General features: G+C 37.6%; 1 protein-coding gene across 5 annotated transcripts in view; it reads right to left on the bottom strand.

Annotated features, from left to right (window-relative positions):
* LOC105189822 (glucosylceramidase) overlaps nt 1-27,303 on the bottom strand; it is a 46,898-nt gene that overhangs the window by 19,041 nt on the left and 554 nt on the right. The window contains exon 1 of one of the 5 annotated variants that reach the window (XM_011152168.2): nt 4,612-4,763. The exons of 3 other annotated variants lie outside the window; for them this stretch is intronic. The gene's annotated coding sequence lies outside the window, so the exon portion shown is untranslated. Of the gene's footprint in view, nt 1-4,611; nt 4,764-27,303 lie in introns of those variants that run through there. One more of the 5 variants, XM_011152170.2, reaches the window with a different exon arrangement.

Genomic DNA, 27,303 nt, shown 5'->3' with positions numbered 1-27,303 from the left:
AATTCGTGGAGACAGAGCAGATATGGAACTTTCATGTTTGCTTTGATTCGTTCTACGCCCCCACGAGCTGTATTAAAATTGTTCTGGGATACTCTGTATATTACATGCATACATACACATGATATATGCATAACTTTTAATTAAATATTTATATTAATTTCATATTAACTTTTTATTTATTTTTCTTAGAGCACTTTTCTTATAACGGAACTTGCTGTATAAGTTCACGAATTATGATATAAAATATGTTGTAAAAAAATAATTCTTTCTCTCTCTCTCCTCAGAATTCTCCATAATTATACTTTCGGATGTTTTCTGGTTTTCTCTTGTAATTTTCTGCGTTTTCCTAATGGAAATATGTCATATACTCCTGTACAGCATAATTTAATATCTTCTTAGTACATTAGCTTAATAACTAACTGCACCACCCAAAGATTTGCTGTGCACTGACTTACAGATGTTCGGATCAATCAGATGACAATTAATGTTGGTAGTAGTTAGAAATATTTACTCATGATACGTTGTAACCGGAAGAAATCTAAGTCTTGTTAAATTAAATTAAATATCACAATGTCGTGAAATACACACACACACACACACGTGCGCGTGCGACTTCTAGTTGTGCTACGAAGAGTCAGAGTGCGGTTGTTCTTTAAAACTTTCGTATTTTTTTAAACGTTCGTATTAATTTAATACGCGGCGAAACTCCAACCTTGACCTTGACGAGACACATAAATAAATTTTGCTGTTTTGTAAATTACAGATAATTATTCTCGTAAGAATTAAGAACAATTCCCGTGTGTGTATGTGTATGCATGTGTCAGATCTATTCTTTAAATTTACATCTGTACACTGGAAAGCAAAACGGTTTCGACAGTTTTTTCTTTACATTAGTAACCAGTCTAATTGTAAAATTTGGGAATTACTGCTCAAGGACTTGCGCAAAAGAGCGTAAGTCTCTCTAACCCCAACTGTGTGTGTTTCTTTAACCCCATTATCTTAAGACTGCTCTATGCATTAAGCAGTGATTGTCAATGATTGTCAATGTGATTGATTCTCAAATTCACAACTATACGGATTACCAATGTCACTGAAAAAAAAAAAAAAACTGGCGAAACTGTTTTGCTTTCCAACATACAGTTCGTCGTTGATCCACATTTATTTCCTGCGTTGGCAATAGTAGTTTTCATGAAGAAAAGCTCCTCCTCTTTCAGTTCATTTCTAAGGAGAAAATCGCGTATACCGTTCTGCTGATAATATATCATTCGCCGAAGTACTAAGTCCGCAAATCTCGTCATGAAAGCTTTATATTCTCCTACGATAATAAACCTTAAAATTGATTAAATCAGCGGGTCAGTGAGTCCAACGGGCATCCAACGAGACTTGCTTGTTTGTCGAAACGATTACCGATTAAAAAGTTAAAAGATATCGATTGAAAATGTTATACTGTTGAATAATCGTGAAACTCGCTATTGCGATAACGACTTGTTCTAGATATTTATCTCCAAAACATGTTTTCGTAAAGTAGTTTCCCGAGGGAGATAATCTGGTAATTACAACAACGATAGATTAACAATTCTCAGTTATGTACATGACGAATTAAACGAAAACCAACTATCTGTTACGGTATAAGTCGCTATCATATACAACGGTATCTCCTCAAAGTTACGTTACTCGTGATACGGGTGTTTTATTTACTCGGTTACAAATGATTTCTAAAAAATAGGTTAGATATTAAATACTCATGATTGATAATAATGGTGAAATAAGATAAAGTGAACAGATTTATGATAAATGTAGCACGATAGCTAAAATAAACGCTATTATATCAATAATATTTCGTTCAAGCAAGTACCTGTATATCGTTCCGTGAACATTTTTTTTTGGTTCTTAGCTAATTCGGTTTTAACTAATTTCTAGCACTTTAACATTAGCGATTTTAACTAATTTCTAGGTAGTTATAGTCGATCATATTATTATTGCACTCTTAGAAAAGCATAAGAAAATAAAAATAAATAGCATAAAGTTTAGATGTTTAATTATAAACTTGCTAGAAACAAATAAAAATGGAAAGAAGCATTTTCTTTTAGAAAAATTCGTGAATAAACTATTAGAAATCGACACATCGCAATCTTAACGATTTGTTAAGGACACTTGACAATACTTTACAAATTTGTTTCAAACTTTATCAAAATTAGGCTTCATCTGTAATAAGTTATTGAAATACTAGTATTATCTTTATTTTAATTTTTTTGGCAAATTTATCCTTTTCATATCAGGAAATATTTCTTGAACTAAAAAATAAAAAACCAAGAAGTAAATATATAAAAAGACATACAAAACAAGATCAATATAATTTTAAAAACTTAACATCACTATTATTATCCACTAATCCACCATTTTAAATGTCGACCTCTTTGTTGTTAGCAATCCAAAAAAAAACTTATATTTCAGATACAAAAAGATTTCGAGAAATCAGAAGTTTTAAATAATTAGTCCGTCATATTGGATCGGTCATATTGGATCTTTGAATTTAAAAATTCTGATTTCAGATTCGTATCAGATATCACAGAGCTCGGCAAAATATGCACGGCTGATTTTCGACTATCTCCGTCCACCGCTATTCCCTTTACCTCGCCGCTCAAGCCTCAGGAGCGTGTTTCCAATAGTTTTCACGTCACCCATGAAGTATTATTGTTGACGCGTTTTTTTTTTAAGTGGTATCCCTCTAGTAGTAGGCCTCTTCATTTTTCAAAAATGAAGTTTATAAAAAATGAGAAGTGTTCTTCTTTAAGCGACGATTCCTTACCACGTCTTATGCGGCTCGCTACATGCAATATCCAAATTGACGTTTCCACTCTTACCAATAAAAGACGTCGAAAATCAAATTGAATATTCTTCATTTAACATATCTTATTTCGCTTCTGTTCAATTAGTTACGGGTTGTTACAATCATCAGTGGATTAGGCTTACTGGGGATTCCACTTAAAAAAAAAACGCGTCAACAATAGTACTTCACTGGGTGACGTGGAAAACTGTTGGAACACGCTCCTAAGACTCGAGCGGCTTGTAGGCAGCGCGCGGAGCGGCGAGGTAAAGGGAATAGCGGTGGGTGGAGATAGTCGAAAATCGGCCGTCGCGTGCACATTTTGCCGAGCTCTGAGATATCAGATATCATATAATCAGTGACTCCGAAAATACTTAAATGCCATATTTCAAAAAATCCCATCGACAAATAAAATGTTAAAATGTTAATACGTTGTATTCCGTAGGAATCATCAGTGATCGGCGATGTCAATATTAGTAAAAGCATTTAATTTAAATAAATTTAATTTAAATAAATAAATATGAAATAAATTATGTTACAAATGATATTTGTGAAATCTTTAATATTGTCATTGTTATTACAATGATATAAAGAAACTAATGCATCATAGAGTATATTTAAATAGTTTTATTTGTAATTATGTACATGTCATACGCGCGTATTGTATTAAGTAATGTTGCGATGCATTGTATTAAAACATGGCAAGCAGAGGAAACATGAACCAGTGCAATCTGCACAGAAAATGGACGTTTCTTGTACGATTTTTTGCATTTGACGACGTATCAATTATAAGGGGACGATCTAAGAAAATAAATGCAGGAAATAAAATGCAAATCAATCAGCAGCATGTAGGAATACAATGGATATCATTACCTGATCGTTCGATAGACTCCACAAGAATGAGAGAAATAACTGAACTGTGAGAGAAACAATTGAAGTAATTGAAACAATTGACTTTGATAAAAATATGTAAAAGAAATCGGTTGAACATACTTCAGTGCTGTTGTGGATTATTGATGACTTCCAATAAAATAAATGCGTAAAACATGATAATACAGTTTAACTTACAGTTCAACTTACCGTTGTATAGAATTGGCTCAACATTCAACGTGTTAAATATTTTATCATGCATCGCTATTGATATTCGGTTATTTACATTCTTGAATTCGTCAAACGCATAAGTGACTTTATTAAACTTTTATTAACAGGAGAGAATAATTTATCAACATTGCTCGTGTCAAATAAAAATTATCAGAAGTTTGGCCTGATGTAATGTGTGCAAATTGAAGGGGAAGAATTCGCAATACTCTCTTTCTCAGATCGAGTTTGGCTCGTTCAAGCGCACGCTGGATGTAACGTGAAGTTGACACGTTTCGCACCAGAGAAAACGCACTGCGTTCGCAAGGGAATATTAAGCGTAAGGTCATGAAAGCGAAATCACACGACAGGGATAAAAACGAAAATAAGCGCGTGGAATAAACGCGCTCATGATAAGGACGTCCTCGACGTTTTCATCTCGGCGTTTTCACAATTCGTTCGGGATCACGGTGGTTACGTCACTGCCGCGGAGTTAATCGAGGTAATTACCAGCGCAGGCGGATCGAATATTACTATATTATAATACTATCTGTTCCTCATTACGTTGTAGCGCATGCTCGCGGGGAGAAGTTTTTTGCAATTAACTCGCTGCCCGCAAAATATCACACCGCCGGCTACGACCGGCCGCGACTTTTTGCCGTCGTCGTTTTTCCCTTCTCCGTTCCGTCGACTTTTCTTCTACGTACCTGTCTTCAAATCAGGCGGCTCTTACGTAACGTCATGAGTTTCAGTAGGTACGAACAAGACTCAAACGACCATTAAAAAGGACTCCATCGTTCATCGTGAATATAACACTGCGGAGCGATCCCACCGCGTAGCGCTGTATACAGTCATGTGCATTAATTCGCGCTGCGAGAGGAGAAGCGTCGTTCTCCCACTCCAGCCGTCATCTTCCGCCATCTGTCGGAAATCGGTCGAGTCTAGCGCGAAATGTAAACAAACACTTAGCGTGGTAATAAATGCCGATCTGCTAATAAAAATTTTCTTATAATATTCTGGAAACGTATATCGGCCTTAGAAATGTCTATTACGACTGTACTTGTGCGCGCGCACATGCAGATAATATTATTGCTTAGTGCTTGCACGCGGTCGCGTCTGGCTGATAACGGATACGTTTAAAATGTAGGTACGTTTAATAATTTACTAATTTAGAATTTTAGTTAGAATTTCGTGTTATATCGCGGCGTCAGCCGCCACTCATTTAATCGCGTTGACAGCCTGTCCGCGACTCGACTCCCATCTTGTCGATTTTAAAGGCTCTTTGTCAAAGCTGTTGCTCTTCTCTTATTAAACCGGTCAATATTGATTTCCAACGAGGCATAGTCGCTACGATATGTCTACATTATCATCGATGCAACGTCGATACGCGCGCGCTTATGTGAGTCTCGTGTATTTGCATCATAAGGAAATTTCCTGTGTATCATATCCTGAGATGAATATTTTCCCCTCGTTGAGGGCTGTATTCTCCTGTAAAGAGAATGGGCAGCTAAGTAAATAGATTGGCAGGTAGGTAGGTAGGTAGGTAATTAGGTCCTAACTGCGTTGTTAGTGGACTGCATGCAGACCGCATGCTATTCTTATATGCCTCTGAGTTACAATACGCGTTTATTCTCGCGAGTCGGTCTGTCTGTCCCGAGGAACTCTCGCCCGAATATAAATTAGAATAAAAGAGGAACTAGCCATTAGCCAACATACAAATCGATCTCTGTGCTCGTCCCTTTGGTAAGTGCTGTTTAAGAATTGTCATGAAAAAATAATATAAGCATTTTATCAATGACAATAAAATAATGACAACCCAAAGATATTCTGTCGATATGCAAATTTTATCCTGGGATATCCTGAGAAAAAGAAAATAATAGCTGAATTCTAACTTTTAAAATTTTTCAAGGATATCCTATCGAATATCGTGAGGACTTCTATAGGATATGTTATGGATATTTCTTAGGCGTCTAAAGAAAAAGGAAAAAATATTATGTATTGAATATTTTTGTTAACTCCGAATTGTGTTAAATTATCTTCCTTGTTTGAACTGTAAACATTCATGTGTGTGTGTGTGTGTGTACATTAATAGTTCAATTTTATTTTTAGAAACAAACAATTTTTGAATCTTTTTAAATCTTAATCTCTTAGAATTCTAAAATCTTTTGATTCTAAAAAAATTTATTAATATTCAATTTGCTAAGTCCGATTTAGGATCGAGTCAAATTTTTTTTATATTTATAATTTAAACGGGAAAGGGAGAAAGCACATATACAGGGTGCTAAATTTCAAACGTAACAGATAAAAAATCTCGAAAACTATGAGAGATATTAAAAAAAGCTAAAACACGTGTTCCGTGATTTCGGAGGAGAAAGAAAATGGCATTATCAGTTTTTTATTTGGAGGACATTTTCAAGGTCAGTTGAAGGTTAACTTAATTTTTTTAAATAGAAAGCCCAATTTTTTATTATATCTTCTTTTTCTACCAATTAATTTTAATAACTTTTGTCTGAAACATTTTTTATTTGCCTAATACTTTTTGCCTAATATTTAAAGAAAACTTGATAACTTTCTCAACATTTAACTTACGATATTTCGCTAACTATTCGTCGAAAGAAAAAATAGTATTAAACTTTTTTACTTTATTTACTATCAAGAATATATTACTATTAATAATGCCCTAACTTTTGTTAATTTAATAATTTTGAAATTTCCAAAGGCCGATAAGCCGATAATGGTCTTGTAACCATCATTATAAGCAGAATTGTCATGAAAGTATAATATAAGCATTTTATCATATAATAATGATAATACATGACACAATTGTCTACACTTGAGAAATAACAATTAATTATACAAACATTCATATTTAAGATGATAGGAAAAAGTAATAAAACATAAAATATAATTAACCTATATAGATATTCTTTCCATTTTTAACCATTTTGTAATCATCATCATAAGTAGAGTTGTTACGAAAGAATATTATACGCGTATTTTTTATAAAATAATGATAATACATGATGCGAAAAAATATTTTCTATGATTCAGAAATATAAATTTAACAAATATCCATATTCAACATGATTGAAAAGAATAATATCATTAAGTATGATTACAGTACATAGAAATTTTTTGATACGTGATAAATCATATAAATCAACATAGAAATTCTATCCACTTCATTCATGTTCAATTATTTTCTATCAAAAATTTTAAGTGGGGTTTATTCAGACTTATATCAATTTACCTTTAAAGCCGTATTAGATCTGCCATTTTGAACTTTTGAAATCTGATTTCAAATTTGTAATCAGCGAATTAGAAAACATAGAAATATGACAGAAATCCGTCTGGTAGGAAAAATGTGCCACATGAAAGGTTATGACATAAGAAATGTAAGCAATAATGGATTTTCTACGACAAGTCTTGAACCACAAGTAAATTGACCAATCACGATCGATTATTTTTTGGAATAATCGATTGTGATTGGTCAATTTGTTTATCGCTCAAGACTAACGGCTTATTATAGAAGACTTGTAAGACGTTAGCAAATCAACCAATCACAAGTGAAACGCAAGTTTTCTCACCGCTTTTGTCTAAGGCTGCATTCGGCCAGCACTCTACTAATGCTATTATCGAAACGGAGACGTTTTTCGGCGTTATGAAATCGATAATGACGTCACTCGAAAAGCAGCGTCACGTCATTACTCGCGCTATTTTTCGTTATTATCTTCGAACTGAGGCATAAAATCCCATTAGCGCTGATTAGCACTTATATTCTTCTCGAACGTTTTCTGTGATAAGATCAGTGTTCCAAAATTGAAATTTTCACTGAAAATTTACTGTGCTTCAAAAGACTATAAATTGGATAACGGAACGCAGCTATTGTCAATAGTACTTGTTTCTGAAATGAAAACTATTTACTGTGTAAAAAATATCAACCATGGCCCAAAAATATAAAACTATTGAACTTAATTTTGTGGATGACATAGGAGTAAATTATTACATTCATATATCGCTATATGCTATACGTGCACGGAAAGGTAAATAATTTAAGATAGGTTATGTAGGTATCCTATTTGCTGTGTGATCCAATTAAGTTGTAAGTAAAATAAAATCACGAAAATCCCTCGCCACAAGTGCGAGAAAATTGATTGCTCGTCTTTGATTCATATTGCTTTGTTTATACTAAGATCGGCCATATTGGAAACTTTTACTCTAAACTGTATTCGGGGTGCTTGCTATTGCTATCGCGCTATTGGCTGGCCGAACGCAGTTTTTAGCGTTTGCGTTTATAGCATTCATAACGTCTTCTCGAATACAGCCTTGCTGCTGAAGGTTTTTTGTTCGGACCCTTAGATTGCTGAAGATTGCTCAGTGTCTTTTTAATTGCACTTTTAACGCAGAGTAACGTACGAGAGCAGTTATTCTGCGCGTAATTCTTTTCCCCCAAATTTCTCCATTTCCCGACGGAGATTCAGACTCGCGTTATTCTGCTTGCACGACGCCCGATGAATATTCACGCGCGTCAAGAATATAGAGAACGCGCGAGATTCGGTTCTGAAGCGTTTCGCGTCGCTCCTGCGTCGTCTAACTTCACGTGCGAATCTAACCTTGCGCGAGAACGCTCGCTTCCCATGGTGGACAGACGTTTCCTCGACAATCGTACTTGCGAGAAGGAAGACATATATCCTAGTTGAACTTCCGCCCGCGAGACGCAATTTCGTCGAGGACGAGTCGGCTGAAGAGAATGACGTCGACATTGTCGTCGTCGTCGTCGTCGTCGACGTCAACGTCGACGGCAGCGATGGTGACGGCGGTGGCGGCGGCGGCGGCGGCGGCGGCGGCGGCGGCGGCGGCGGTGGCGGCGGCGGCGGCAGTGGCGGTGGCGGTGGCGGCGGTGGCGGAAACGACGGCGGGGGTCACGACAGGCGAGATAAAGGTAAGGATTTGAGAAGTGTGACATATTCAATTTTGCAGGAAGCGATACGTCTCTCCGGCTGAGTGTCGCGCGGTCTTTCGCTCGCACGGCTCTACCCGGACAGTCGTGCCCGCGCGTCTTTCATCCCGGAAAGACGCTTATCTCCGTCCGAGAGAGACCGAGGATCTCGGCTTTTTGCGAAACGCAACGAAATTTACGAGGCGAATTCATCATTTCCGTCACGTAGCCGCACGTCGATGAACAGAACGTGCCGCGCCACGTCTGCCTGCTCCCGGTAGTGTCGTCCCGAAACGCAGGAAATTGAAAACACTAAGGACGCGCGCCCTGATATCCCTCGGCACGTGCGAATGCAGATTGCACGCCCCGCGTTTTCGGCATATGCGAGTAGATCCCGCGGAACGGCAGATGCAATTCCGCGCGTACGTGGAACGAAGCCTTATAGATTCCTGCACGAAGGCTGTATCCCGCCGTGTCTCTCGCCACGATTACGTCTCTTAATTACGAACGGGTTTTTTGCTACGCGCGCGCTACCCTCTTCATTTGCGCGACGACCCCTTGAACGCTTGTCCTCGACAGATTATATACAATCCGTGTAAATAAACTTCCCGAGATGCGTTAAGGGAGAAATGCAAATAACGAGCAGACAAATACCAATGGTTTGCCAGCGGTTTGTATGCGGGATCGTGAAATGAGTATTACGGAGAATGATTGTTATGCTTTAACTTCAGGGAAATGCCGCTTTCAAATTTATGGAGCGTACCAACGTCGCAATGAATATGACAAAATAAATCGTTGGATGATACTAGAGAAAGAGAAGATAAATATTTCTTTCGTGAGTCTTGTAGAGAGAGGATTACAACAGGACATTTGCATTTAACTAATTCATGTTTTATGTTTCATCATTTCTTTTGTGTGATTGTATTACATATATACGTTATATGTCAATTTATCATTTTTTACTTTATTTTAAGAAAATGAGATTCAGCAAACGAGAGATTCTTGAGTTGCTTTCAAAATCATCAGACATAGATGTAGTCCTCACATACATTTATTATTGTTTACATTGTTTATAGAAAATTTTGCAAATTAATAATAATGATAATAATAATAATAATACTGAATCTCCCATGTTGAATTAAAAAATTTTTACTTCAGCAAAGTCGAAATAATCGCCCGCCATATTGGATTAACTATTCTTTGGATTTTGCAATATTTAATACAGATTCGTAATTAGCATCCTCAAAAACCCCTATGTGCTACGGTTAAAGTATATCCAATAATTTTTTTTAAATAATCTTTTGCCATATTGGATTCGCCATTTAGAATTTTGAAATTTTGACTTCGAAATTGGAATCAGCAACCTAAGAAACCATATATAAGCATAATTACAATTTATTTTTGTACATTTTAATGGGTTTGCCAACTTTTGGCCACGAAACTGATTCTCCTGGCCCACTGTGCAAGGTGTGAATCCGACCTTAGGGTGCATTCACATCTTAGCAGAAAAGCAGAAAGCAGAACAGCAGCAGCCAAGAGAGTGACAAAGAGAAAAACTTTCGCAAGAGAGAGACAGACTATCAGCGCCATTTCCGATTGGCTGCTGCCTTTCTGCTTTCTGCTTTTCTGCCTAGGTGTGAATGCGCCCTATTCTTCAACGTTACATTTTACATCTTACGGACAAAAGCGAAGGGGTTACGGAGAGCTAGATACTTGATTGGGATTAGTCGATTTCCTTATGCTTACGTCTTACGTCCTTACGGAATTTTATGTGTAATGGCCTTTACCCGCCAGACATTGCCACATCGCTGATTTTCATTTATTCAGATCGATGCAACACGGCTTACCCGGCACATGATTTGCTAATGCCGAGGAAGTCCGAAAATTGGTTGGTAATTTCATTGCCTCAAAAGATGTATCGTTTTTTAGAAATGGGACTCGACAATTACCTGAAAAGCAGCAGTGACGACGGATATTTTGATTAAAATGAATATGTATCGTTTTTTACCGTTAATCAAATAAATATATCTAAAACTTCGACGAACTTTTGTGCAGGCATCTGATATAAGCCAAGTCAAGTAGAATTAGATTCAGCCGTTATTCCGTCTCGTCTCTAAGTGGACAAAGCGAGAACATTTAATTAATTGGAATCAACGTTAATAGACGTTTGGCCGGGTCTTAACGTGATAAACGGCGTATCGCCGCGGTCTATTGCGCAAATTTGCACGATTTTGTTACACATCAGTGATACCGCGCGCGCGGCTGACGGCGGTATAATTCTCTCGTCTCTCTCGCAAAGTGGTATATATTTTAATATAACCGCCGGACGGGGGTTTGAAGCACGATCGACACGGAAATCCGTGCCATATATGACAAACTGTTCGCCGCAATTAGGAATAGGTGGACGCAGGACAAGCTCTGCGAATGTGTCGCGATAACGGCGAGTGTGTGCGTGCGTGCGTGCGTGCGTATGTGTGCGTGTGTGTGCGCGCGCACACGGATTGCAACGTTGTGCCACCAGTACCGATTGCGATGTGACCGATTGCGCGAATAGAAACGATAACACGAGCCCGAGATATAGATCGATCGATAAAATGTATCGGCTTCCCTCTTACATCGTATTTGTTTAAACTCCCGCATGCTAACGAACTTCTTCGTAATTTTCACGTAATTAACTTTAACGAGGACTCGAGCGACGCGACACCCGTAATTGCAGGCCCGTCGTTTTGACTTGGTAATGCTCCTTCGATTTGCGAGTCGTACTTGGCGAGACTGATTGATTTTTACCAACGATATGCGGTAGACGCGCACAGCTACTCTGGTAGGAATCGGTATGCAAATTTGTTGGCGCGCCCGCACGCGGGAGATTACCGAAATTAATAACGACGCGTGAAAGGCGCGAATCACATCAGCGGAATATGCGCTGCCGGCTGATTCGAGAGCGAAACTCGCTCCCACGTTGGCTGCACTTATTGTCGGAAATTTCGGCGGAATTCGTTCGATTTGCGTTATTTAACCAGACGACGTATTGTGCGCGCCCGACCGATAATTCAGCGGATCTGTCCCCGTATCGCGCGCGAAAATATGCAAAATCTGCGGACCGCGCGCGCGCGCGTGAGCACACAATACCAACTTATGACGCCATTCGCGACGAATAGCGACGACGTCGCGCGGCAAATAATCGACGCGGCTCCGTGAAACCGCACGTTGCACACGCGTTGCCGAGCGTTCCCTTCGTCGGGAATTCCGTTCGTATCTCGCGTAATTCATTTTCCGCGCTCCTGTGCGCTCACGAGAGATGTAAATTTCACGTTATTATTGAAATCAGTAGATTGAACCGTTAACCACAGCTGCCTGTACACGGATGTTGTCGGTTGCACATGAGGCCGTCGTGAAAGAAAAAAAGCTGAATAGTAAAGGGCGAAGAAAGGCAAAGAGGGAGAATGAGAGAGAGAGAGAGAGAGAGAGAGAGAGAGAGAGAGAGAACGAGAGAGGACAAGAGAAGGGGGGTCGGTGAAGGTGCTTTCCGAGCGGGGATGCATTTCGCGATTTTATCTCGTTCCCGACTTCTGCCAGCTCCTGCGAGCGCTTATGTTCACTTCGCTTTCATCGAGTACATTCGGTCGTTCGTCGCTTTATAATGCCGAAATTAGCGTCGAGACTGTACAGGATGTAACAGCAACATACAGGTCAGTATGACGGGTTGCTTGCCCCTATTCGGATGATAATGCAGAGTTTTCCGAAAAAGTCACTCGTTAACTTTGTTGATAATGATATCAGTTTGCAGTGTTCTCAGTTATGACAAATGCAACTAACTTTGCACCGTGATTGTTGTGACAGTTTATCGACCGTTTACCGACAGAAGTCGAGCCTCATTGAATTAAAAAAGATATTTAAAAAATGAAACTGAGAAATAAATATTGTGGAATAAAGCAGAATAAATAAGAGTAATATTTAAAGAGATAAATAATACAACATATTTCCTGGTTTTGCATAATTTCTTAATTGTTTTCTCACGTTAGAAAGTTCGATAGAAATTGGAGATTAGAAAGAACGATATAGAAATATTTAAAAGTCTTATATATTGTATTTCATCCATGTTTCTACAAAAAATCGCTTCTGTAAAAGTATGAATAGACTACAAATGCGGTATACATATTGGTTGTAACTTAATCGACCGCAACTATCGAACTGCAAAAAATTTCAAAAAATAGGCCCTATTTTCGATAAGAGTTGCCAAGATACAAGACTAATAATGTACCGAAAATATGTCGCTTGATAGTCGCGGTCGATTAAATTGCAACCAATATTTATACTGCGTTTCTAGTCCACTCATACTTTTGCAGAAGCGATCTTTCATAGAAACATAGATGAAATACAATATGTAAGACCTTTAAATATTTTTGTATCGTCCTTTCTAATCTTTAATTTCTATCGAACTTTTCAACGTGAGAAAACAACTAAGAAATTATGTAAAACCACGAAATATATTGTATTATTTATCTCTTTAAGTATTACTCTTGTTTATTCTGTTTTATTCCGTAATATTTATTTCTCAGTTTCATTTTTTAAACATCTTTTCTAATTCAATGAGGCTCGACTCCTGTCGGTAAACGGTCGATAAACTGTCACAACGATCATAGTGCAAAGTTAGTTGCATTTGTCATAACTGGGAACACTGCAAATATCATTACTAATAAAGTCAACGAGTGACTTTTTCGGCAACCTCTGCATTATCATCCGAATAGGGGCAAGCAACCCGTCATACTGACCTGTATGTTGCTGTTACACCCTGTACGTGGAATCGTATTAATATACGCGGACATGTGTCATTCGATGATCCGATGAAAGGTAAGAGCTTTGATATTTAAATCGAGAGAGATATATTAGGTGTTTCGGCTAATTTCCGCTATTCTTTTTGCTTGAAAAACACATTTATTTCAATTACAAAATGAATCGATTAATCAATTAAAGTATTTTCCATCGTTTTGTATTACTTTTTCCCATTTTTCTGGTAAAAGATGAATTCCGCGGCGAGAGAACAACTCAGGTTTTGAAGCAATCCTTTCATCCACCCTTTCGGATTTCTTTGTAATTTCGAAAGCGTGTGTCTTGAAGGCCATGCAGCATTGAATGGAACAAGTGGTAATCAGACGGGGCCAGATCTGGAGAATACGCGGCATGTAGAAGAACCTCTCATTCGAGCTCTGTCAGCGTTCCCTCGACGATTTTTGCAACATGTGTCCGGGCATTGTCGTGTAACAGAATCACTTTTCTTTTGTTGTGTGCGATTTGTGGTCGTTTTTTATTCAACGCTAGCTTCAAACTGTATACTTGTTGTCGGTATCGGTCAGCCGTAACAGTTCGGTTTTAAGAGCTCATAATATATAACACCTTCTTGATCCTACTGATCCAAATACAGAACAATATTTCATGACCATGAATATTGCATTTTGGCGTCAATGTGGATGATTGGCCTGGGTCTATCTATGATTTTTTGCGTTTAGGATTGTCATAATGAATCCACTTTTCATCGCCCATGACAACCCGGTATAAAAAACTCTTTCTTTTCTGCCTGGAAATTGGAGCAGCGGCGATGGATACACGATTTAGCATGTTCGTTTTCATGTAGCACTCATTTTCTTTCTTTTTTAATTTTTTTCATTGCATGTAAATGGTCAGAAACTGTCGAAACTGCAATATTTAGTGCCTCAGCCAATTTCTTGAGTGTTTGAGACTGATTTTGATCCAATAATGCTTGCAGTTCGACGTCTTCAAACTTTTTTGACTGTCCTGGACATTTCTTATCCTTTACATCAAAATCACCACTTTTGAATCATCAAAACCAATCTCTACATGTTGTTTCTGATGGAGTAGAGTCATCATAAGTTTCCACTAATATTTGATGTATTTCAACTGCAGTTTTTTTATATCAAGGTAGTGGAGAAGAACATATCGAAAAAACAACTTATTGCGTCCATATTGTATCCATATTGAATTGATTTAAAAACAATATTACTGCTTGCAAAAGTAAATCTTGGTGGACTGAATATTATTGAAAAACGTCCAACCTTTAATGTAGCATGAGTTCCGGCTGTCACAATTCATTATATTTGCAGCTGGAGCCATTTAAATGCGAACAGCGGAAATTAACCTAACAATAAACAGCTAATAATAAAGCGTTTTTCTTCGAACAATACCATCGAGTTGAAACACAAAACGGATGAACATCTTACAAAGGAGGAGCGTCAATAAGGACGTTTTTCTGCCCTTATAGGATTTTAAAAAAACAATTTTTTTTTATATTATATAATTATTAAGAACGTCAAAAATAACCATTAGGTGAGATTAATTATTAATCTGGGTTGCCATAGTATCTAACTTCTTTTTATGACTAATAGGTGGACGAATAAAATATTCTCGCTCATTATACTTTTCTGCCGTCATATTAACGTCATTTAGATGAAGATAAAGAAGAAGAATCGTCAAATTCCGGACAATCATCACTAGAAGATGCTTAAAAGTCACGATCGTAGTGTTTAATGTGTCTAAAAAAAGAAACAAAAACAAAAAAGGGAAACAAAACTTAAACGAAAGAAAACAGAAAACAAAAAGTAAAATAAAGAAATTAAAATAAAAAAAAAAGAAATAAAGTATCCACAATGATCGCAATCTTGACACAGTGTAGAGACTTAAGTTTGTAGATAACTAATAATGATCACCTATTTGTTCGGCACCTACGTGTCAGGACTGTCAGGAGTAATAAAAAATTAATTTCTTCACTATGAACTGTATCCATCTTCACCTTGGAGACGATACATCTTATGGTCTAAAATGACATTAATACGAAGGCGGAGAAATATGATGAGCGAAAATATCTAATTAGTCCATTTATTAGTCATGAAGAGGGCTTAGATATCATAATGATACATCTAGACTAATGATTAATTTATGAAATGAGTTCTTCTCATCTAGTGGTTGACTTTCCTCATATAATGAATGATCATGCAATATAAAAATAGTGTTTTTTTAAAATCCTAAGGAGCAGAAATCCTTATTAATCCTCCTCCTTATATTAATAGTTTGCATATGCTGAACGTGACAAAGCGACTTGTCAGATAATAGATTTTGCATATGAGCAATGTATATGATAATAGAGTACCGGCGATGAGTAATAGACAATGACTATCATTTATGATATCATACAGAAGCAAAACACGGCGTAATCGAATATTCATGACGGTGCCTGATTATATCCGCGATCAGCTGTTGTCGAGGAAAAGATAGCAAAGAAGTGACGAAGTCGCAAATATTCAATGTTCTATTTAAAAGTCATTCCTATTGTTAAGATTCCGCGTTTCGGTGTGTTTTTTCCCTTTTCTTTTTTTTCCACTTTTGTTGTATAATATTTTCGCTGTGATAAGAAACAAGACGATATTTTCGGCCTTACTAATTTTGTAAGATTTTGCGCTAGGATTCTTTTTATTTATGATGCTACTTATGCTGCTTAAATCATATATGTTTAAACTTGATAACTCAAATGCAGAAATGGTAACAGTATGCTGTTGTTATTTATATAAATGGTATCGTTTGTTAAATTATGTAAACTTATGTGAAAGAGTCTTGAATACAAGTGACTTTTATTTACGTGATAATTACAATATCAATTATTGTGGAAGATTATCGTGAAAAAACAAGGTCGCTTTTTATTGCGAATTTCTATTCATAGCGCGAAAGATGCGTCAGCTTTGCACCACTTCGAGTAAATAAAATGTATGGAAATAAATGCCGAATGAATGAAAATCATTCGGCGTCAAGTCAAGTCTGAGTTTCGCGAATTTCCTGCGACACGTTTCTTTGTTTTGTACAATCGATGTAAAAATTTGACCTCCCTTCAGCTTATTTTTATTTGACATTATCTCCTTTTCTCTCCTCGTTTTTAATCCTAGTAACGTTTTCAGACTTAGATAATCGGATTGTTCCTCTTACAATTCAATATTTTATATTCTACATCTAATGTTTCTCTTACAGACTTCCATATTTCTTCCTTACCTTCTTTATTTTTATTTATACCTATATTAACTAACAATCCTCTGATTACAATATTACCGTTATTTTCGTCTCTTTCCTTTTCGGCCACCTACTTCTTTATTTTATTCACCTCTTTACTACTAAACTTATTCTCATTGCTTCCCTCCTACTATTAGTATATCCATTTCTTCTATCACTATTTACATCTTCCTTTTCTTCTTCTGTTGTCCCATTTAATCATCTCTCCATTGTCCATTCTAATAAATCTTTTCCTTACTCCTTCTCTCAACTCTCCTAATTTCTCCTCCATTTCCCTCAACCTACTTTTCTTCCCCTTAATTCTCCTTTCTCCCAAATATTCTATATATACTTGTTTATCCTCGTTTATTCTCTTTTCCTTTTTTTTATTTGCTTATTTATCTTTCTTTTAATATATTTCGTTACATCTTTGCTCAATTCATGTCCTCTATTTTGAGTGATACTTTCTTATCATTACTCGTTTCCTCGTTCGGTAACAGTCTTTGCTTTCCACCTTGCCTCTTCTTGGCTTACCTACAATTCTTGAGTTTCTCGACTCCTTTCGCTGCTATAACCTCTATCTTCATCTTTACTTTTCCAACTGAATCCTGTCTTCCTACTGAGCGCTTATCTTCGCCTACACTTTTATCTCTTTTCTATTCCTATCCCTTTGTATTTATATATTTTCTAACCTATTTACTATTTATCTATTCTATTTATCCTGTATTCGCTTCTTGTTCTCATACTATATACATCAGTTTCCATGCTCCCACACATCCCTTAACCCTTTGCGGCATAGTGTTGCATATATGCAATACCTTTTAAAACTTTGAAGATTCATTTTTCTATTCAAAAGTTTTTCATGAAAATTTGCATTTGAGGGTTTTTGGGGTCACTGATTATGAATTTACTGACGGAATTTCGAAATTCATAATGGCGAATCCATTATGGCAAACCAAAATTTAAAAAATTTTCGATTTCTGTGAAAATTGGTACATAGAAGTTTTTGGGGTCGCTGATAATGAATCCGCTGTCGGAATTTCAAAATTCAAGTTGGCGGATCCAATATGATGGACCAAAAATTTACAAAATTTTTGATTTTCATGAAAATTGATATATAGAAATTGTCAGGATCGCTGTTATGAATCCGTTGTCAGAATTGGAGTAGTTTCGCCAACCTATGAAATCCGATAAATAATAGTATCCAATGTCGGAAATTTAAAAAGAAATCTAAAAACATATCTGTTTTTATTTAAGAAAATTTTTATTTTTGTCTTATTTTTTATTTTGTTTCTGTTTCCCTGTTTGTTGTTGTTTTTTAGTTTCTGTTATCTTTTGTCCTTTTGCTATTTGTTTTGTTTTTTGTCGTTGTCCTTTTCCCTACTTTTTTTTATTTTCTTGATTTTAATGCTTTCATAATTTTTTGTTTTCTCTTATTTCATTTTCCTGGACTTCTTATTTTTGTTTTGAGCGACCACAAAGCTTCTCCCTTTTGTGCACAGATGACAGCAAATCCGTAATCAGTGATCCCAAAAACCCCTCTGTACGAATTTTCATGGAAATCGAAAATCTTTTAAAATTTGGTCCACTATATTGGATCCGCTATCTCGAATTTCGAAATTCCGACAGCAGATTCAAAATCAGCGGCACCAAAAATTATTATATGCAAATTTTCATGAGAAACTGTTGAACAGAGAAATATATGCTTCAAAGGGTTAATCAAGTATCTTTTGTAGCCGATGTAATTGAACGTCTTTTCGCTGCTCGGACATAATATGCAAATTTCACAGTAAAAAGAAGAAAACGCAAAATTATTCAGCAACAATTGTCAATATTCTATTTTTTTCATCAAGAAAAGTTGGAATCCTTTTTGAGCTTATTACGTGAGACCTCAGAAAGCGTTAGCAAAAATTCCGAAAACATTTATGCTCCGATTTAGTTCGAATTTTGTAAATAGGCATTCTTTTTAAATAAAAAATAAATATCCAAAAGGGATATTCGACGACTTTAATGTTAAACTAGTTTTTTAGATATTTATATATATTAAAGGACACACCTCACCTAGCTTAACTTTGACCTTGATGTACTTGGTGAACAAAACAAAGCGTTTCGAATTTTTATCTCCAAAGATATTATTTCTAAAGAAGATTGTTTTAAACAAAAATTGTAAAATAGTATCTAAAGGGAAATATAAATTAACATTGTAGAAATGTTTTTAGGTAACGTTTTTCAAGCTCATTTCAAGATCAACTTAATTGTTTTAAACGGAAATGACTACTCCTTTATTGAGTATTTTTTATATCGAAAACTGAAAGACAGTTTAATTTTACGTAAAAAAAAGGTATCTTGGAATTCTTTTTCTAAAATAAATAATTTACAAGATATCCGTATTTTATAGTAGAACTGAACAAATCTCGAAAGTGCTAATCCTAACTTATCTAACTTAACCTAACCTAACTAAATCTACTCTATCCTATCTACTTTACCTAACTTCGAGGTTGTCTTATACGTGTATGCATTCCTCTCTCACAGTTGAATCCATGATCTTCCGAGTCGTCAGAAATCTTCTGGTATACTTCCTTATTATCTGAAAGAAATCTATTTACCAAGTTCGGCCTAAGTCGGAGCATGACCGTTTTCGGAACAACTGTCAAATTAGGAATAATTGTTAGAAAAGTTGCTTAATCTTTAAATCACCGAAAATCCTTCTGGTATACTTTTTTATTACCTAAAAGGAACCTATTCGACAAAGTTTGAACTAAACCAGAGCCAGATGGACGTTTTCGAAAGAACATTCAAAGCGATCGACCGATGCATTTCACGACAATGTCGCCGTGTTAATTACGCGCTGTCGGTTTCTTCGCCGACGAACAACGAAGAGTCGTACGTTCCTCGCCAGCACTGACTGTGCGTGTTGAGATCACGAGTGGCGGTCGTATACTTCCGCAAATACGTGCGAGAGCGAGTTTGCAATACGGTAAGGCGGCCAAAACACGCGATGGATGGACTCCGGGAAGAGTAGGCATTTTAACGCGCGCTCCATCGCGCGCAGCCAGCGGCTGCTTTGCATGGCCGCTTTGACCGCGCCGCGAAGCGTATTTTGTTTAACCATAAAACGCCGTTGTTCCCGCCGCCAACCGCGTCGAATTTCGTCTCGGACGTCGAGCTGCCGATCCTGCCGCGGGAAAATGATTCTCGCTCGTCGAGACCCACGGTAATCAAAGAATCTTTGGTTGCCAACAGTGCGAATTAATGCAGTCCGTGCTTGCGAAGAGACAAAGTAAAAACGTAATCCCGTTATCGTGTCCGCTATTCATCGACATTTATGCATTAATCATCTCAAACGAGTGTTTAATTACGCGTTTATCACTAATCGGTGAGCCATCATCGTCCCCCCCTTCCCTCTCGTCCCTTCAAAGCGAATAGCTTTTTTACGCCCGCTGACACACAGGCGGCGCATAATCTCTCGCGTGTCGCCATGTTTCGCACGTTGCCGCTATTCTTGCTCACGTCACCGTACGGCCTTTTATTAATTCTCGTCACTCGCCACTCGCATCCGGGACCACCGATGTTACCGGATAACGCAATAACGCCCCAATGCCCGCGATCATTCGAGCGCAAATTTCGATGCCGTTCGAGCTGTCCCTTAAAGACGCCTCGCCGGCAAATCGAAAGCCGATACGCCGAGCTCTACCGAGCTCTACCGAGCTCTAACGACGCGCATCATATCTCCTTCTCGCCGAAAATAAAATTCGTGTCCCATCGTCGCCACCTTCTTTCCTTATGGGATTAAGGATACTCTGTTCTCTTCTCTCTCTCTCTCTCTCTCTCTCTCTCTCTCTCTCTTTCGTGCGCGCGCGTGCACCCTGAGGGCAGGCGGATCGCGATTTCCTTTGGAGATTGACGATAAATCAAGCTTAAAATTGTTCTCGCGCTATTCTCGATTATTCGTTCTACCGAAAGCACGCCGTGCCCCTTATAACGCGCTTTAACGTAAAATACCCGAGCGATTCTACATTACCGTTCGGTGAAATCAGAACGCGGCGAAGGAGCCGATTAAATGCGCAGCATTTTATGCGGGTGGGTCGGCGATGGCCGATCGGAAAACGAGGGGAAGAGAAAAAAGATGGAAAAAAGGCTGACTCGATTTTTGGTCGGTCGCTATTTTATGCGATATCGCGTTACACGGCTCGATCTACGCGAGGCAGCGATTTATGCTCGCTATAATTTTAATAGGGAAATTATTATTCATTTCTCGTATCACGTATTAAATTCGCGAATATATAAAATATTTTGCTCTCTCTCTCCCCGCCCCCCCCCTCTCTCTCTCTCTTTTTCTGCTTGATTCATGAAATTTCATTCCATTCGCGTCATTTCCCCCCAAATTAAATAAATGTCGAGGGACGATAGATTCTCCTCTCTTTTTTTCTTTCTTCTCTTATTTTAGACGGACCTACGCACGTCGAATATTAAATCCCGATCCGTATTTCGCGGGCGAGGTTATTCCCCGTTTACTGCTACAAAACGCACACCTCGCGCTCTGTTGACGAGAGCTATCTTGCGTACCTTTGTTCTTTGTGCATATTACGAGTATTATCTTCGTTGAAACGATTTAACTTTCAATTGCTAATATTATCTGCACGTGGGCGATGCCGTCGGCGATACGGCGGGTACGACGTGAATACCGTGCGCGTATATCGCGAGGTCTGGCAAAGGAGAGAATGTTGTTTCTGTGTCGTTGTTGTTGTTCGTACAGGCTCGAAGTGCGCGGCCGTAGATAAGTCGAAGCGGCCGATCGCGCGCGTAATGCCAGGCGTGTGGGCGATTCGTTTTCTCGTCAGCGCGCGGCGGCGCGAACGTCCCGGCTGAATCCCCTCGAAATTGCTTCCCGGCTGGATGCCGGGGGCATACGTCCTGCCTTTTGTAACGGCACGCTGAACAGCTCGTTCCGGCGGGCGGACAGCTCGATAAGTGGCTACGATACGAATGAGGAATCCCCGCAGCGCAGCTTGCTTTGTATAAAACGACCAAGGGTCGGCCACGTCGAAGTATATGGGACTTGGTAGTGACCAGGCTGCAGGGACGAGTCGGGGGACGATGAAACAGCTTTCATGAGGGGATATCACGAGGGCAGCGGATTGCGGAATTCGCGCCTCTTGCTTCCGCTAATTCAGGCTTTTATGCCGATCGATGTACGTGTATCTCTGGAATTTTTCGAATATTTTACTCTCTCTCTCTCTCTCTTTTATGAGAGATCGTTGTTACCAAACTTGGACTTAATTTTAGCTTGGTACTTGAGTTCGATTTTGATAAAGTTTTACAAGCAGAGTAAATCCGGGATAGATAGACATAGGGGATAGATGGTCAATTGCTATAATTTCGTTAATATATGCTAGGCGTCAGCGCTGATCGGTCAGTTGTGAGTTGGTTGTACCACGAGTATGTATGTCTCTTCCTAATACACAAAAATACAGTTATTGTGAATAAATAAATGTTTTATGTTTCTAGTGACCTTCAAAATGTTTCGCACATCGGACAAATACCTTACAAATACCTTTAATATCTAAAATACCTTACGGTTTATTTTGAATAACAACATTAGACCTGGATTTAAACGACTAACAAAACATCATATTTGCATATTTAACCTTGAAATTCGTCACCGAGATTATGTTTCACGCGATATACGCTATCTCTCCAAACGGGGATACATGGTCCATTTTTTTCAGGACAGCCTATTTAGCGAGAAATAGCAAGCAATGGACATCGGATCGACGTTTTCTAAATACAGGATGGGCCATTTTCATTTATCCACACTGATAACTTCGAAGATTATGGAAATATCGAAAAATGTCCAAAAAAGTTATGGAGATCGTAGGGGGTCAACTGATGGTGATCTTGACTTTGACCTTGAAGGGCATTTTTAAAGTCAGTTGAAGGTCAACTTAATTTTTTTTTAATAGAAAGCCTAATTTTTTATTTTCTTCTTTTATTATCTTCCTTTTCTACCGATTAATTTTAATAACTTTTGTCTGAAACATTTTTTATTTGCCTAATATTTTTTGAGATATTTAAGGAAAACTTGATAACTTTTTCAATATTTAACTTACGATATCTCGCTAATCATTTATCGAAAAAAATGGTACTAGGCTTTTTTACTCTTTTTAATTACAAGAATATATTGTTATATATAAGTGCCTTGACTTTGTTAACTTACTGACTTTTGGAAATTTCAAAATCATCAAATTAACAAAAGTCAGGGCGCTATTGTAACAATATATTTTCGAGACCAAGTAGAGCAAAAAAGTCTAGTACTACTTTTTCTTTCGACAAATAGTTAACGAGATATCGTGAGTTAAATATTGAAAAAGTTATCAAGTTCGTTGGCCTCCCCCTCCTTTTCTCCACCCTACTCTCCCCCTCTTTCCCTCCTCTTCAACCTCTTTCCCTCCTTTCCCGCCTTCCTCCATTCTCTCACCCTTCTCTTCTTCCTCCACTTTTACCTTACTTTCCTTCAAATTTTCCGCGTCTCTCTCCTAGTTCCCAACCACACTACCAGTCTGCGCCACCTTTCTCAATCACCTATCTCTCTCCACCGTCCATACTCTCCCCGCTTCCTAACTTTACCAGCCCGCTCACTCTTCTCATTCTTCTGCCACCTTTCCACTATTTCCCTCCTCTTCCAGCCCTTTCTTACCCTTGTTCCTACTCTCTCCTACTATCTCCCACACTCTTCCCTTCTCCCCCACACTCACTATTTGCCACTGAATCCTTCGTCTAATTCTCGCCCTGTCACTCTCAACTCACACTTATTCGTCGCCGGAAACGGAAGTCCTATTAAGTTTTATTATTAGATTGAGTTAGGTTAGGTTGAATTGATAAATTCTGAATAGCGACTGAAGCTAACCAAAAAAATGAAATAAAAATTAGGTTCGATTATATTTATTAGGTTTGATTGTATAAATATATTATATAAATATATTAGATCAAATTTTAACTGTTCTTATTATTTAGATATTGATACGTGCATTTAATAGTTTTGTAATAGACTATAAAATAAAAATTTGTACTTGAATATCTTTCAATTCCCATTATTTTTCCATATCGAAATCTTGAAAATAATTAGTGAATTTGGATATTTAAAATTTAAATATCTCGAAAATCAAGCGTTTTTGCATGTACCCATCTCTGATATTTGACTACATTAATTATCATATGCAGTAACATACATTAATTCGTGCCGCGAAAGAAGAAGCGTTCTTGCATTGTAACCATATCGGTTGCAATGGCAATTATTTCACGATAGGATATGAATGTCAGAATAAGCCGTAAATCCAAACAATAGGCGTCTCTAAGGCAGATGCGCGTTTCCATAAAATTCAATTTCATAATAAATAATTAAAGCGTTTATTCTTGTTATTTTTTATACAATAAGACAGATATTATTGCATATGTGTGCATTATACTTTTGTCCTATAAAATATAATAAAAATATTTAAAATATTATAGAAATATTATAAAATATAGTAATACATAATATTATAAATAAAAAAAAAAGTTGCCACTGCGAGGACTCGAACCACTTCTCGGACGTAGACGACAAAATACTAGCGCGCGTCTTAGCTTCCGCGGCTTCCGCGCTTCATGATTATTGTTTCCAAGTTACTGTACTTAACATGTAGCTGCTTTTTTAATTGCAAACTTCTCGCTAATGAAGGCCCATGTACGCAAACCCTTTTAGAGTTTTTATATACTCAACCCCCCCATTCGAATGAAATATGACTCATTCACTGATCGCTTTTACGTGTCTTGCCATCTCCTTGTTAGACTGTGCGTTCTTCCAAATTTGAAGAGTGAGGGTAGAGCTTACGTAGAAAAGGATGCACGTAGAAAAGGATGCACTCTGTTTTGTCTGTGCGTTCTCTCTTGCACACTCTTGATGGAAAGGGAATAGGGGAGGCAGTTGCTAACCTGTACGACAGCACAACGGCTGTACCTACCTGTATATATCTTGGGGTGAGCTGAATGCACAGTGATCTAGGTTGATCATTATATTGGAAAAAAATAAAAAACAGACAAAAAAAAGTGCATCCTTTTCTACTGAACCTTACCCCCACTTCTTAAACATGCAGTCTAGGCATTTACTATGTTTATGGCTTTTTCTCTCGCGGCGCAAATTAATGTACATGACTGTACGTGTCATCAAAATTGGCATTGGATATCAAACTAAAGTCATACCCAAATTCGTTAAATTTCCATGGATGTAATAAGTTTAATTTAACGTAACATGAGGGACGTAACATGAATCGCACGAGGAGGGTACCACACGTGGGAGAGTATCTCGGGGTTAGAAGCATCAGCCTAAAAGCGGTTGCGCGACTTACGGTAAATGTGATATGATCCGTAAAAGTGGCAAATTTATCGGCGTGCGAATCGCCGATCTGGCGAGCATGTAAAGCGCCGATAATACTATCTTCGCGCGACCGAAGGAAGGCGACTCGAAGGGCGGGGAAGCTCGACGTCATAACGAGTTACAACCAGGACATTCCTGGCGGGACTTCGCCGATGAATTACGTTCTGCGTGCCAGTTTGATTGCTTAATGTTATTTATAGGTCATCGAAGCGACCGAGTGTATGCATAAAGTGCTTGTAGACGGGGGAAGGGAGATTAATGGATCAAAGATATCGGCGAATTTATGTTTACCAAGCTAAGCATTCCTTGAGCGTCTCACACAGCCGCGGGAGATTTCCTCCGCCGTTTCCGCGGGCGACTAAACGCGCGTGACTTTTATCTCCGCATGATCGCGTAAAAGAAACGCGAACGCTCGTCTGGGATTTGCAAATGCACGCATTTGTATCCCAGTCTGTTCGCATCGTTGACTTTGATCGCGTGAGTTTTCGCCGACAGAGTGATTAACACGACAGCCGCCGGTTACTCACGCGGTACAATTAGAGACGACGCAGTGATGTGATTACAAGCCGTGGCCACATTGAATTATGGCGGCGAAAAGCCAGTTGCGAAGTCAGTCTCTCAGCTATCTACAACGTTATTTCATCTGTTTGATACCGGCCAAAGTCCTTTGTGCATACGTCTGCCAATGGTCGATCATCAATCTGTCGACGCAACTGAAAGCGATACGATTTGATGTCGGTCGTTCCTCTTGACACGTCGGGATCTGTCGCGACACTGCGTAATGACTGCACATGAATAATAGACGCAGATTATCGGGCGCATTTTCCGCATGCGATCTTTCATCTTCTTCCATGAGGTAAACGCGTGCGCGATGTGTGCGCTTGGAAATGGGATTTACCTAACAGCGCTAAATGCACTCGAAACGCGTCAGACGCGTGGGATGTATTAGGCGACAGAGGAAAATTCAATGTTACTTTGGCAAGAGTTGAGGGTAAACTTTTTAACTATTAGGGGACTCAGATTCTATGACCTTGACCATGATATATGTTATGAAGGTTATCTCTCCGAATAATCTTCAAAAGATTTTAGCCATCGCTTATTGTTTATTTAAAAAATTATTTTAAAAAGTTTAATACGTAGAACGTACATTTTTTACACACACATATATATATATAGTTGAGTTAAGTTGAAGTAAGTTTCATTAACACTAAAGCATCTACAGCTTAACCTAACCTAATTTAAATATCTATTGCGAAAAATGTATGTTCCATTTAGGGAAACCTTCTTTGTTAGTAACTTCTTTAAAGAAAAAGAATAACAATTAATGGCTGAAACCATTTGCAAATTACTTGATAGGGAACTTATATACAGGGTGACCACTGGGAAACTGCTGGAACTAATCAGATGTCATTTTCGAATGTATTTAGTTATTATAAAAACAAAAATTGCGTTGAAAAGAGGACATTCTTTTTTTAATAGAGTTTTTAATAGATATAAATGAAATTTAAAAAAATGTTAGTGTATTAGTTTATTTTATTGATGAAAAATGATGAAAAATATGCTAGTGATAAACATTTTCAAAGTGTGCACCATCTGAATTTGTACAAAAATCTTCTGCAAAAACTCGTAAAAACTTTTTCTATTAATCAATTAATGTCTTTAATGTCATTTAGCCAGAAATCGTCGAAAACGAATAGCCTCGTCCGTGTAAATGATCAATTTTTCATCAAGATCTCCATTTTCAAACATTCCATTTATTGTCTTGCAAAATTTCACACGTCATTTCCTTATAGTGCGTTCGGTTAGCAATTTTTCTGTTGTATTAATATTTACTTTATATATTTCCCGATTTTTATATCCGATTGTTCATATTCAATTATCTATAAGCAAAGAAAATTGATAAAAAAGTGATTTAAAAAAATTAATTTTTTGGAAAGTATTTAAGATTAAAGGCTGACAATTTTTATTAAATATTCTTCACATGTAAAGATATAACAT

The sequence above is a fragment of the Harpegnathos saltator genome, unplaced genomic scaffold, assembly GCF_003227715.2.
Source record: "Harpegnathos saltator strain DR-91 unplaced genomic scaffold, Hsal_v8.6 scaffold462, whole genome shotgun sequence".
Classification (NCBI taxonomy): Eukaryota; Metazoa; Arthropoda; class Insecta; order Hymenoptera; family Formicidae; genus Harpegnathos; species Harpegnathos saltator.
The sequence above is the reverse complement of the archived record's forward strand: the minus strand, read 5'-3'. Positions and strand labels throughout refer to the sequence as shown.